The sequence below is a fragment of the Gossypium raimondii genome, unplaced genomic scaffold (genome assembly GCF_025698545.1).
Source record: "Gossypium raimondii isolate GPD5lz unplaced genomic scaffold, ASM2569854v1 Contig00265, whole genome shotgun sequence".
In the NCBI taxonomy this organism is placed as follows: domain Eukaryota; kingdom Viridiplantae; phylum Streptophyta; class Magnoliopsida; order Malvales; family Malvaceae; genus Gossypium; species Gossypium raimondii.
The window spans coordinates 23103-35458 of record NW_026291365.1 but is presented as its reverse complement, the minus strand read 5'-3'; the positions used below and the strand labels follow the sequence as shown (position 1 = coordinate 35458).

General features: G+C 38.3%; 1 non-coding gene across 1 annotated transcript; it reads right to left on the bottom strand.

The window, feature by feature from the left end:
• Positions 1 to 1297: 1297 nt before the first annotated feature.
• On the bottom strand, positions 1298 to 1404 carry LOC128037708 (small nucleolar RNA R71). The gene has a single exon (XR_008193406.1). It is a non-coding gene; the product is annotated as a small nucleolar RNA R71 (small nucleolar RNA).
• Positions 1405 to 12356: the final 10952 nt, after the last annotated feature.

The following is a 12356-nucleotide window of genomic DNA, read 5'->3' as shown; positions in this document are numbered from 1 at the left end:
TATTAATTCATGTTTAATGTGCTTAATTCAGTGGAGGAAAAGTCCATGTTTCAGAGTAGATCTAGCATAATTGAGTGGAGTTGCATGCAATACTAGAAATAGGACAACATAAATCTACCGGATTAGAGTAAAATCTAATAAGAAAATCCATAAATCGAGTTAATACAACGATAGGGGTTTTAATTAGAAAGATATTTCAATTAATCAACCTAGAGTCAATTGTTCTTGCTCTCGAAAGAGATATTAGCATAATTTAGGGATTTCTACAGATTAAGATACCAAGTGAATAAATCATTTAATTCAGATTCATAATAAAAGGTGAAGTCTAGCTGGATTCTTTCCTAGGTATTGTCTCTGTCATTGGTTATTATTCAATTATTTTTCTAATTTATTTTTTGTTGAGTTCTTAGTTAGATTAATTGAATAAATTTCGTTCAAAACCAATCACTCTAATTTGTCGACTAAATAATAGGAAAATGGTAATTACTAATACTTTTAGTCTTGTGGATACGATATCTCTACTCACCATACTATACTATTTATCGATAGGTACACTTCGCTTTGTCATTTTTTTAGTTTGTTTCGTGACACAACAAGTTTTTTTCGCCATTGCGGGGACTAGAATATTAGGAAAACTTTATTTTTATTAATTTAACCATTTTTATTATTATTTTATATTTTAAATTTAATTTCTACATTCTAATTTTTATTTTGTTTTCTTATGGCAAGTTCTTTTAGTTTTTGACTAGAAGAAACACGTCGGGACCATTATTTTTTTATAGTGAAATGAAAGTACTGCTTGTAGAAATCGTGAAGAAGCAAGGCAGAGTCGACAAAATACAATAGACGAACAAGAGGACATCATTATTACTTAGGATATGGGTAGTAATTAGAATATTTAGTTACCTCCTCCAGCTCCTATTCCTCGTACTATGTACGATTATCCCAAGCCCTTTCTGACTGGGGTTAAATTGAGTATTGTGCGACCCACAATTGCTGCAAATAATTTTGAACTAAAGCCAAACACTATTTAGATGGTACAATAGTATGTTTAGTTTGATGGTTTGTAAGATGAAGATTTAACACTCATTTGACCAATTTCCTAAATATTTGTGACACTTTCACTTTCAAGATAAATGGCGCCACTGATGATGCCATTCACTTACGGTTGTTCCCATTCTCGTTGAGGAACAAAACAAAGTAGTGGTTAAACTCTTTACCACGAGGTTCTATCACTATATGGGCTCAAATGACTGAGAAGTTTCTTCTAAAGTACTTTCCACTAACTAAAACAACTAAGTTGAGTAATGACATCTCTTCCTTTGTGCAGATCGATTTAGAGACGTTATATGATGCATGAGAGAGATACAAAGACTTCTTAAGAAGGTGGCCTCATCATGGGTTACCTTTATGGTTGCATGTTCAAACTTTCTACAACGATTTGAATCCTTCAACTAGGCAGTTAATTGACACAGCAACTGGTGGAACACTAAACAGTAAAACACCCAAAGTAGCTTATGAGTTTATAAAAGAGATGAAACTAAATAATTATTAGTGGCAAGTCATGAAGGCAAAGCGATGAAACCAGCTAGTGTCTTTAATTTAGTTGCAGTCACCATGTTATCAAATTAAGTAGAAGTATTAAATAAGAATATTGATGGTTTATATATTTCTACACAGGTGAATCTGGTGATGGAATGCAATGTAAATGGAGGTGGAAGGAATAATCGAGAATGCTTACCCTTTGGTCCTAGCACAAAGAATGAACAAGTTAATTATATGGGTAATAATTCTAAACCCCAAAATAACTCTTATAGTAATAAGTATAATGTAGGTTGGAGGAACCATCCTAATTTCTCTTGGGGTGATTAAGGAAATCAAAGAGCGCAACCACTTCTAGGCTTCCAACAACCTTATTAGCAAAAGAAGAAGCCGAACCTTAAGGAGATCTTGAAAAAGTTTATCTCCATGTTAAAAACTCATTTTCAAAATGCTGAGGCAGAACTGAAAAATCAACAAGCATCAATTCAAGGACTCGAAATTCAAATAGGTCAACTTGCTAAATTAATTCCGAAAAGACCACAAGGCAGCTTGCCTAGTAAAATAGAAACTAAGCCAAGAGAGCAGCTCCATGCAATTACTGTTCGATACATGGAAGGATTAGTTGAACCTGAACAAGAACCAAGATAAAAAAGTATGGTGAACAATGATGAGGTTGAAGAAGGTAAGAAAGAGCTAAATCTAATTTTCAAAGAATACAAACCTGGAGTGTCATATCCTAACGCGTTGAAGAGAGATCATACGAATGAACAATATGGTAAATTTCTTAATCTTCGTAAAAAAATACACATTAACTTGACATTTGTTGAAGCTCTTTCACAGATGTCAAATTATATCAAATTTTTAAAAGAGATATTAACAAACAAGAGGAAGATAGATGACTCGCGACTGTGGAGCTCAACGCAATTTGCTCGACCATTCTCCAAAATAAACTACCCAACAAACTGAAATATCTAGGGAGTTTTACTATTCCTTATCTCATTGGTAGTTTACATATTGATAATGCTTTGGCAGATTTAGGGGCTAGTATTAATGTCATGCCCTATAAATTTTTAAACAACTAGGTCTCGGGAAACCCAAACACTTTAGGATGAGTATTCAACTAGCAGATGGAACCATTAGATATCCTAGGGGTATTATTGAGGATGTAATTGTAAAAATTGATAAATTAATATTCCCCGTTGATTTCGTTGTGTTAGATATAGATGAGGATAGTGAGGCACCTTTGATTTTAGGTCACTCTTTTTTTAGCTACTACCAAGACTATTATCGATGTTGGTATAGGTGAACTTGTACTTTGTGTAGGTGACGAAAAGATTATTCTCCAAGCGTGATTTTGTGAGAGTCTCTAGGGATGGAAATGATTTTAAATGTTCTGTAAATGTTAGTAACCATATGGCTTAACCTTTTTGCAGGAAATCCCTCGTGGAAACATGATAGAGCCATGTATCAGTCAATGTGACAAAAATAGAACAACTTATCTAGAATGAATAGTGCAAATCGGTGAACTAGATGAATGATGAACACATGTCAAGGGGAAATTGAAAAAACACGATGAAAAGCCAAAGCGACGCCATGATGAACATGTGAATGGAATGAACCAATTTAAGGTTGGGGACAAAGTACTACTGGACAAAATGAATCGACGAATTTACCCTTCAGAGTTTAAGTCAAACGGATCAAACACATTTATGATACTGAACGTCTTCCCTTACGATACAGTCGAGGTAATAAATCCTGAGTTTGGCACATTAAAGGTAAACGATACTCGACTCAAACCTTATCTTGGTATTAGAAATGCTAAGGAGAAAGAGGAGCTTCAACTCCGAGAACCATCGTAACCATGCACATACAAGGTAAAGTCGAGCTTAGACTCTAAATAAGCACTTCTCGGGAGGCAACCCGAGTGTTTAACTTCTGCTAATTCTTTTAGATTTACTGCATGCTAATTTAAAATTAATTCAATTTAATTCTTAATTAAAATAGGTAAAAATATATTTTTTTGATCCACACGGTGTACATGGACACACGGGTGTGTCCCAGGCTATGTACAAAAGAGGGTAATTAATAATGAATCACATGACCATGTGACACACACGGCCTGGACACACGGACGTGTCCCAGGCCATGTGCATAATGGAGCAAATGGCATAGAGTTACACGGTGTGAAGACATGGCCATGTAGGTCACACGGCCTGGACAATCGACTTGAGTTGGTCCACACAGCCTGGCGAAATAGTAGTGTAGCTCACACGGACGTGTCCTAAACTGTGTGAACACTGGAGTTAAATTTTCAAATTTAATTACAAGTCATAGAGTTACACGGCCACAGACACGGTCGTGTGCAAGACACGGCCTGTCACATGAGCATGTGTAAGATTGTATGTGCCACATGGCCTCATACACGGGTGTGGGAGAAACGAAGAAATAGCACACACGGCTTGGCACACGGCTGTGTCCATGGCCGTATAAAGGTTGGGCTCAAATTTTGAATTGCACATGGGCTGAGGAAGCCCACATAGGCATGTGACACGGTCGTGTGGCCCAACACAAGCCTTTACACGGCCATGTCCCCCTTTTTAACCCTTAAACCTTAATTTTCTTTAGTTTTTTCTTCTTCCTCCTAATCCACCTAAAAACAAAACCCTAGCCGCCGCTTTTCACAGCCCCCCTGTTCCAACTGGCCACCGTCACACATCTGCTTTTTCTTCCATTCCCCACCTCCGAATGCCCCTTCCTCCTTTCTCTTCTTCCTTTCCTTCCTTCTTCTTCCCTCATCAAATGAACCCTCCTTCCTTTTTTTTTCCTTTTCCTTCAACCACCCCCGCGCGACTCTCCTCCCTTCCCCTTTTTGCCTCACCTTGTCGCACCCCTAACCAAACACTGCCCTCCGTCGACGACCCCTAACCCCCTGACCCCTCACCTCCCTTCCTCCTTAGACTAAATGCACCTAAGCCACCGCCCATCACCATAATTCACCCAGCCCCTTTCCACTCTTTCCCCTCCGAGCCTTCCTCATCCTTTCTGCCTTGTTCCTTCTTCGCCTTTAACAAAATACCCCTACGCCATGCCCCACCATCCGTCGACCACTGTGCGTACCTTCCACTCCACCCATCCCCACAGTCGGTTCCTCTACTATTTACCTTTCCTACTTTTTTGGATTTATTATTTATTTTTCTTATTTCTTATTTTATTTTTCTAATCTTTTTTATTATTCCTATTGTTACTAGTTTTTTTGTTATTATGCTTATTCTTGTTATGATTATTTTTATTAGTGTTATCATTCTTTGCACTATTATTGTTATTGATTATTTATATTTTATTTTTATTTTTAGTATTATTCATTGTTGGTTCTTTTTATTATTACTCAGTTTTGTTTCTTTGGGTATTATTTTTAAGAATTTTTATTTATATTAGGTTCAATGTCGACTTATTTATAAGGAAATTTGTTTAGGTCGAATTTGATTTTTATTACATAGGTTATTGGATTGCCCCTACTATGTTGATTCATCTATCTGCTTCTTATGATCATGATGATATTTGGTTATTTTATTTTATTACAAGTACACCATGACAAAGTGGAAGACTCCAAGCATGACCTCATCGTCAGTGCTTCCATCAATGTACGCCATCCATGTCTCTAATTTTTATAGGATCTTTAAGAGGAACTCTATTAGCATCTCCGACAGTGACCATTGGGATTAGGCCAATGTATTGATTAGGCCATCTTAAAGTATATTTAACTAGTTGATAGAGTGCGAGCCATCATTGCTACAGCTCCTTGGGACTAGTTCTTTTACATTGTCGAGCCCACCTACTTGGAGCTAACCTTGGAGTTTTGTTCGACATTCGTCCTTTCGCACGTGATGTTGAACCACGATGAGCCAAACACTATTACTTTTAGACTTGATGGAGCTGCATTAGGACTTTATACTGAGGAGTTCATGAGTGCTGATGGGTTTCTAACTTTATACCGACACATCCACTATTTTCTAACTTTCCCAACCTAGAAGTTATCGCTGAATCTCGCAATGTCATATGGAAAGGGATTTGAAGACAAGATTGTCGAGTTTGAAAACCGTTATAGTAAGTTAGATTTTATTTAATTCAAAAAAAATAGTTGATTTTCTTTAAAACTTGTCTCTTAGCAGAAACTTTTTGTAACCAATTAATTTAGGGAAAATTATTTCTCTTTACGAAAATTATTAGTTTTTAGAAAAAAAATCATGTTTTGTGGAGTTGCAGTTTTAAAAAAACAATAAAAAATAGTATAAAGTCTCAAATTTAAAGCCAACCAGTCTATAATCCAGGAGATATATCAAACACCTCAAATAAGTAATAAATTCTAGGCATTAACGAAAAATAGTCTGAAATTTACATGTGGCCACCGTCAAGTCCTCCGCTGTACAGACTCATTAAGTCTGGGGATTACCTGTACAGATTAAATAAAGAAAGGGTGAGTTTTCAAAAAATCAGTGTGTAATCCGCACAGAAAACATGCATATAGATAATCAAAAAAATTTAGTTAGATACAGTCTAGGGCCTGGGCCCATCACAGAATCAGTTTGGGCCTTAGCCCGTTCAGATACAGTCTCAGAAATACATTAGGGCCTTAGCCCATATCAAATACAAAATGTAGATACAGTAAATCAGAATCCTACCCACTAGCCTTTACACACCATCTCCGTCCAACTTTACACACAATGTGGGGATTAAATCAACCCACCCATCCCTACACACCATGTTGTACCAAAATGCGGCACATAATCAAAAGGTTGTTGTTAAGCTGCCAGATAACAAGCTTAATAGCCTTTCAGACACTTTCTCTAAATATCATCAACCCATCCCGATGTAATGCAACATACAAATATGCTATGCTATTATGCAATTAATAGAACTTATATTCAAATATCATAAGTCAAGCTTCGCATAGAAATCAGTCAGACAGGTCATACATATAGGGGTCTAAGTAACGCTTATCGACCCTATAGTAGGTCCATAATCGACTTGGGCGACCCGTGCAACCTTAAAGAACTTTTCAAAATAATGGGCTCACACACCCATATGGCCCACTCGGCCTAAATTGACCTTGGCCGCGTGATCTATTTTTAATGTAACCCGTGCTAGCTAAATATTCATATATGTTTTCACTATTTACTTATGTGTTCCTTCAAAGCTATCTACATGAGTCACTGTTACTAAATTATTTATATCTTGAGCTACAGAATTCTGAATTAAAATCTGCTTGATGTCTTTGAAACTAGACTCAAATACCTTTCTACCATAAAATTTTTAGAATTTTTGGTTCAACCTACAAGTACAGTAAGATCTTCAAACCTACCTCTTTTCTGCTGTCTGATACCTTTGACCCTTCTTTGCTAAAAATTAATTATCTCTTAGCACAAAATTTGGATGAAGTTCGAATTTATTTCTATTAAAGATAGACTCATTAATAATTTAAACATGTAAATTTTAATCCTTAATTATATTTCTCCAATTTTTTATGATTTTCCAAATTCAGAACAGGGGAACCAGAATTCATTCAGACCTTTTCTCACAAAGTTTATTATATTTCACGATTTGCAATTCCATTACTTACACCGTTTATTTTATGAGAAACCAGACTCAATAAGTTTTAATTCCATATTTTGTTCATCCTCTAATTAGATTTCCACAATTATTGGTGATTTTTCAAATTTAGTTTTACTTACATGATTTTTCAAATTTTCCAAACAGCAAGCAATTTCGACTTTTCACCAAATCACATTTTTTTTTGCGTTTCGGGTACACACCTGGTTTTGTTTGATGCTAAAATAGTCCCCCAATCACTCCAAAGCCTATAATCAGGATACCCAACATCAATTTAATGAATTTACAGGAGAATTGACAACCAAAAACAAACAGAAACCTAACTTACCACCAACAATAACCCTCCGTTTAACTATTTTTAAGATGAGAACATTGAATTCACCTGTCCAAGCCTCCCTAACCCCAAATAGCAGAGAAAAAACATTACGACTTCAGTCTCTAGAAGATTCATGACAGAAACGAAGAGAAACACTTACCGAAACTAAGCGAGCACTAACCGCATGCGAAAACGAAGGAAAATAAATGGATTAGGAAACAATCAATAAGAAGAAAAAGAAGAGAAAAATGGAAAAACTCAGAGAATTTATGCAATAGGAGAGGGAGAAGAATAGACAGCAGAATTTTTTGGAAAAGAAAGTTAAAATTTGATTATAGGAAAAAAATAAAATAAAATCTCGATAAACCCCAAAATCCCTTAATGTTCTCCCCAATTCCCACTACACATCCACTACTCAGAATCCTCCTATTACACAACTCTATCCCAAAATTTGAGCAAAAAAATAATACCCTTGCCTGCATAGGGATTCGAACATAAGACCTCCACCATAATAACACGCCATTTAATCACCAGACCAGTAGGCCCATTCTGATGTAATTTACCCAACAATCAAATAAAAGCTTACTGAACAAGAGTAAGGCCTAATTCATTCAAAATACCAAAATTTTCCTAAGTGAATGCTTGAACTTGGGACCTCCCAAACACTCCTAAAACACATAACCACTAAACATGATAGATATTTGTGTCATGTTTTCACAATAACGAAATTAAAATATTTGGGGCGTTACAACTCTACCCCCTAAAAGAAACTTTCATCCTCAAAATTTTACGTGATCAGAGCAGATGAGGATATTGCTGACACATCGCATCCTCAGGCTCTCATGTGGCCTTCTTAAGGCTACGGTTACGCCACAAAACCTTCACTAAGGGAATAGACTTTTTTCGAAGGACCTTTACATCACGCTTCAGAATCTGAACCGGCTACTCTTCGAAGGTCAAGTCTGGCCTAACCTCAATCTCCTCAATAGAAATAACATGTGTGAGATCAGAGCGGTAGCGCCTCAACTTCAAGATGTGAAAAATATCATGAATGTGGACCAACTCCGGAGGTAACTCCAACTGATAAGCGACAGGTCCCATACGTTTCAGAATGCGGTAAGGTCCAATAAACCACGGTCTCAGCTTGCCCTTGCAATCGAACCTCATAACCTTTTCCATAGTGAGACCCTAAGAAAAACTAAGTCCCCCACAGAATACTCGATCTCACATTTTTTTCATATCCGCATAAAATTTCTGCCTGTCAAAAGCTGCTTTCAAACGATCCCGATTCATTCTAACCTTATCCTCTGTCTCAGAGACCAACTCAAGGCTCAGAACACATTGCTCGCCCAACTCAGTTCCAACATAAAGGAGTGCGACACTTACGACCGTACTGTACAGTGCCTCGTAAGGTGCCATATGGATGCTAGACTGGAATATATTATTGTAGGCAAACTCCACTAACGGCAAGTACTACTCCCAAATACCTTAGAAATCAATAACACAACTCCTCAACATGTCCTCCAATATCTAAATCACTCTCTCCGAGTGACCATCTGTCTAAGGATGGAAAGCAGTACTGAAGTCTAATCTTAAACCCAAAGCCTCATGAAGCTTCTTCTAGAACTAAGATGTGAAACGAGGATCCCTATCAGAAAAGATCAAGACAGGTACCCCATGTAGTCTCACTATTTTCGATATGTCCTTACTAGGATAAAGTCTGAAGACTTGGTCAACCGATCCGCGATGACCCAAACAGAATCTTTCTTAGTGGGTGTTAGGGGCAACCCACTAACGAAGTCTATCGTTACTCGCTCCCATTTCCATAACGTTATCTTAATCGGCTGTAGCGAACTCAAAGGGAACTAATGCTCAGCCTTAACCTGCTGATAAGTCAAACAGTGAGCAACGAAGTCGATAGCCTCATGCTTCAACCCTGGCCACCAGTACAATTCCTGAAGATCTCTGTACATCTTGTTCTCACCAGGATGCATAGCTTAGGGACTACCATGCGCCTCTTTCAGAATCGACTGCCTTAAATCCTCATAATTTGGTACACAAATTTGACCGCGGAAACAAAGTACCCCATCACTGTTTATCTCAAAATCAGTAGTGCCACCATTCTCAACCTGATGAAAATGTAACCTGAGAGACTTATCCCCCAACTGTTTACCTTGAATCTGTTCAATCCATGTCAGTTTGACCAGAAGTTCTGCCAACAAACTTCTATCATCAATAGGCTAAGTCGAGCGAACATCGCTCTCAGATCGGTCATAGCCCTACGACTCAATGCATCAGCCACCACATTGGCATTGCCTAGATGGTACTCAATGGTACAATCATTATCCTTAAATAGCTCAACCCATCTATGCGCTATCTAACTTCTTCTATGTGAGGAGATACTTGAGGCTTTTATGATCGGTGTAGATAATACACTTCTCACCATACAAATAATGTCTCTAGATTTTTAATGCAAAGACTACGACGGCCAACTCCAAATTGTGCATCAGATAGTTCGTCTCGTGTGTCTTAAGCTAACGAGACGCATATGCAACCACCTTACCATCCTGCATCAACACACATCCCAAACCGATATGTGATGCATCACTATAAACCGTGAACTCCTTTCCAAGTTCAGGTTGTACCAAAATAGGAGCCTCAGTCAGTATAGTCTTAAGCTTCTCAAAGCTCTCTTGCTGTGCATTGGTCCAGTAAAATGGTACACATTTACGTAACAGCTTAGTCAAGGGTGCTACGATCAGTGAAAATCCTTCCACAAACCGTCAGTAATAACCTATCAGCCCCAAAAAGCTACAGATCTCAGACACATTCTTAGGCTGTTTCCAGTCCAATACAACCTCAATTTTTTGAGGATCAACTCGAATCCCCTCAACAGCACCACATAACCCAGAAATGTTACTTCACGTAACCAAAACTCGCACTTGGTGAACTTAGCATAGAGTTGTTTTTCCTCAAAATTTGAAGAACAATCCTAAGGTGCTCATCATGCTCATCCTTAGTCCTCGAATAAACCAACATGTCATCAATGAACACCACTACAAACCGATCTAGGTAGGGCTAAAACACTCAGTTCATCAGATCTATGAAAGTCGGTGCATTAGTCAATCCAAATGGCATCTCTAGGAACTCGTAGTGACCATAATGAGTCCTAAATGTTGTCTTATACACATCACCTCCTTAACCCTTAACTGATGATACCCAAAATGCAAGTCAATTTTGGAGAACACAGACATCTCTCAAAACTAATCAAACAAATCATTTATCCTCGAAAGTGGATAGTGAACTTATTTAGTTGTCGGTAGTCGATACACATCCTCATGGATCCATATTTTTTCTTAACAAACAGTATCAGTGCCCCCACGAGGACACACTAGGGCAGATGAACCCACTATCCCATAACTCCTGAATTTGAGCCTTGAGCTCTGTAAGCTCCTTTAGTGCCATTCGATAGGGAGCGATAGACACTGAGCTGTATCAGCTGTACCAGGGAAGAGCTCAATCTCAAACTCTACTTTCCAATTCAAAAGTAAACCGGTAGCTCCTCAGGAAAGACATCCAAAAAATCCCTCACAGTTTTGATGTTATTAAAAGTAGAGTCCCTAGAAGCGAAAATACTTACATAGGCCAAATATGCCTTAAATCCCTTGCGAACCAGTTTCTCAGCTACCAATGCAGAGATCACGTTAGCCAAGTAATTTTGATGTTCCCCAATCATAACTACGTCATTACCCTCTTCAGTTTTCAATACGACCCTTTTAGTCGCACAATCCAAACTGATACGATGCTTGACCAATCGATCCATCCCTCATATCATATCGAACTCCCCAAATGAAAGCTCTATCAAATTAGCCAGAAATACCATCCGTTGAACCACTAAAGGAACATCCCTATACAGTTTAGTAACTCTAACAGATTGCCCCAGCGGGCTCAGCATAGCCACCTCAATAGAAGTACTCTTAACCATAATCCCTAGGTTTTTGGAAACAAAACAGGAAAAATAGGAATGCGTAGATCCTATATCTATCAATGCAGTGTAAGGCACATCAAAAATAAGAAACTTACCGTGATGATGTCCGGAGTATCTCTATCCTCTCAGCGATGAGCAGCATAAACTAGGGTCAGCTGTCTTGCCTCAGTCTATCCAGCACCTATGCCTGGTGCTCTCTGCCAACAACTCATGCCATTACCACCCTTAGCCAGACTACGGCCCCTAGGCGGCTGATGAACTACCCTCGATGGTTATACAGTACCAGAACCCACAACTTGCACCTGATCAGCCCTTAGCAGACACTCTCAAACACGGTGCTCAGTAGACCTCCATCTTAAACAAGCCTCAGTCGTTCTCCAACATTTGCCCGAATGGCATTTTCCACAATGCCCACAAAACGTGATCCCAATAGGAGTAACAAAGGCCCCCTCTCTAACTAGCCCACTAGATCTGACCATTTTCTTAGGCCTCATCGTAGAACTTGAGAGCTCTGAATCCATCTTATTCTTGCCTCTCTCTTTATCCCGATTTTGGCGCTCAGCGCATTTTACCTCCTAGACGATCTTCACCTTCTCTATCAGTGCTAAAAAGTCACGTTCCCTCTACGGAGCTATCAAACTCTCAAACTGTCCCTGAGTTCATCCTCGAAGTGGACACAATGCTCATATCTAGTCGTCATCATGCCTCGAGCATAACGACTCAATCTCAAAAACTTAGCCTTATACTTGGCCATTGAATTATCCCCATGCATAAGATTCAAAAACTCACATCTTCTAGCGTCCATGTAGCTTGCCCCCACATATTTACATTGAAAATCAGAATTATAAAAATCCCAAGTCACTGTTCGAGCTAAATGCCCTCCTTAACGGTCAGCCACCATTG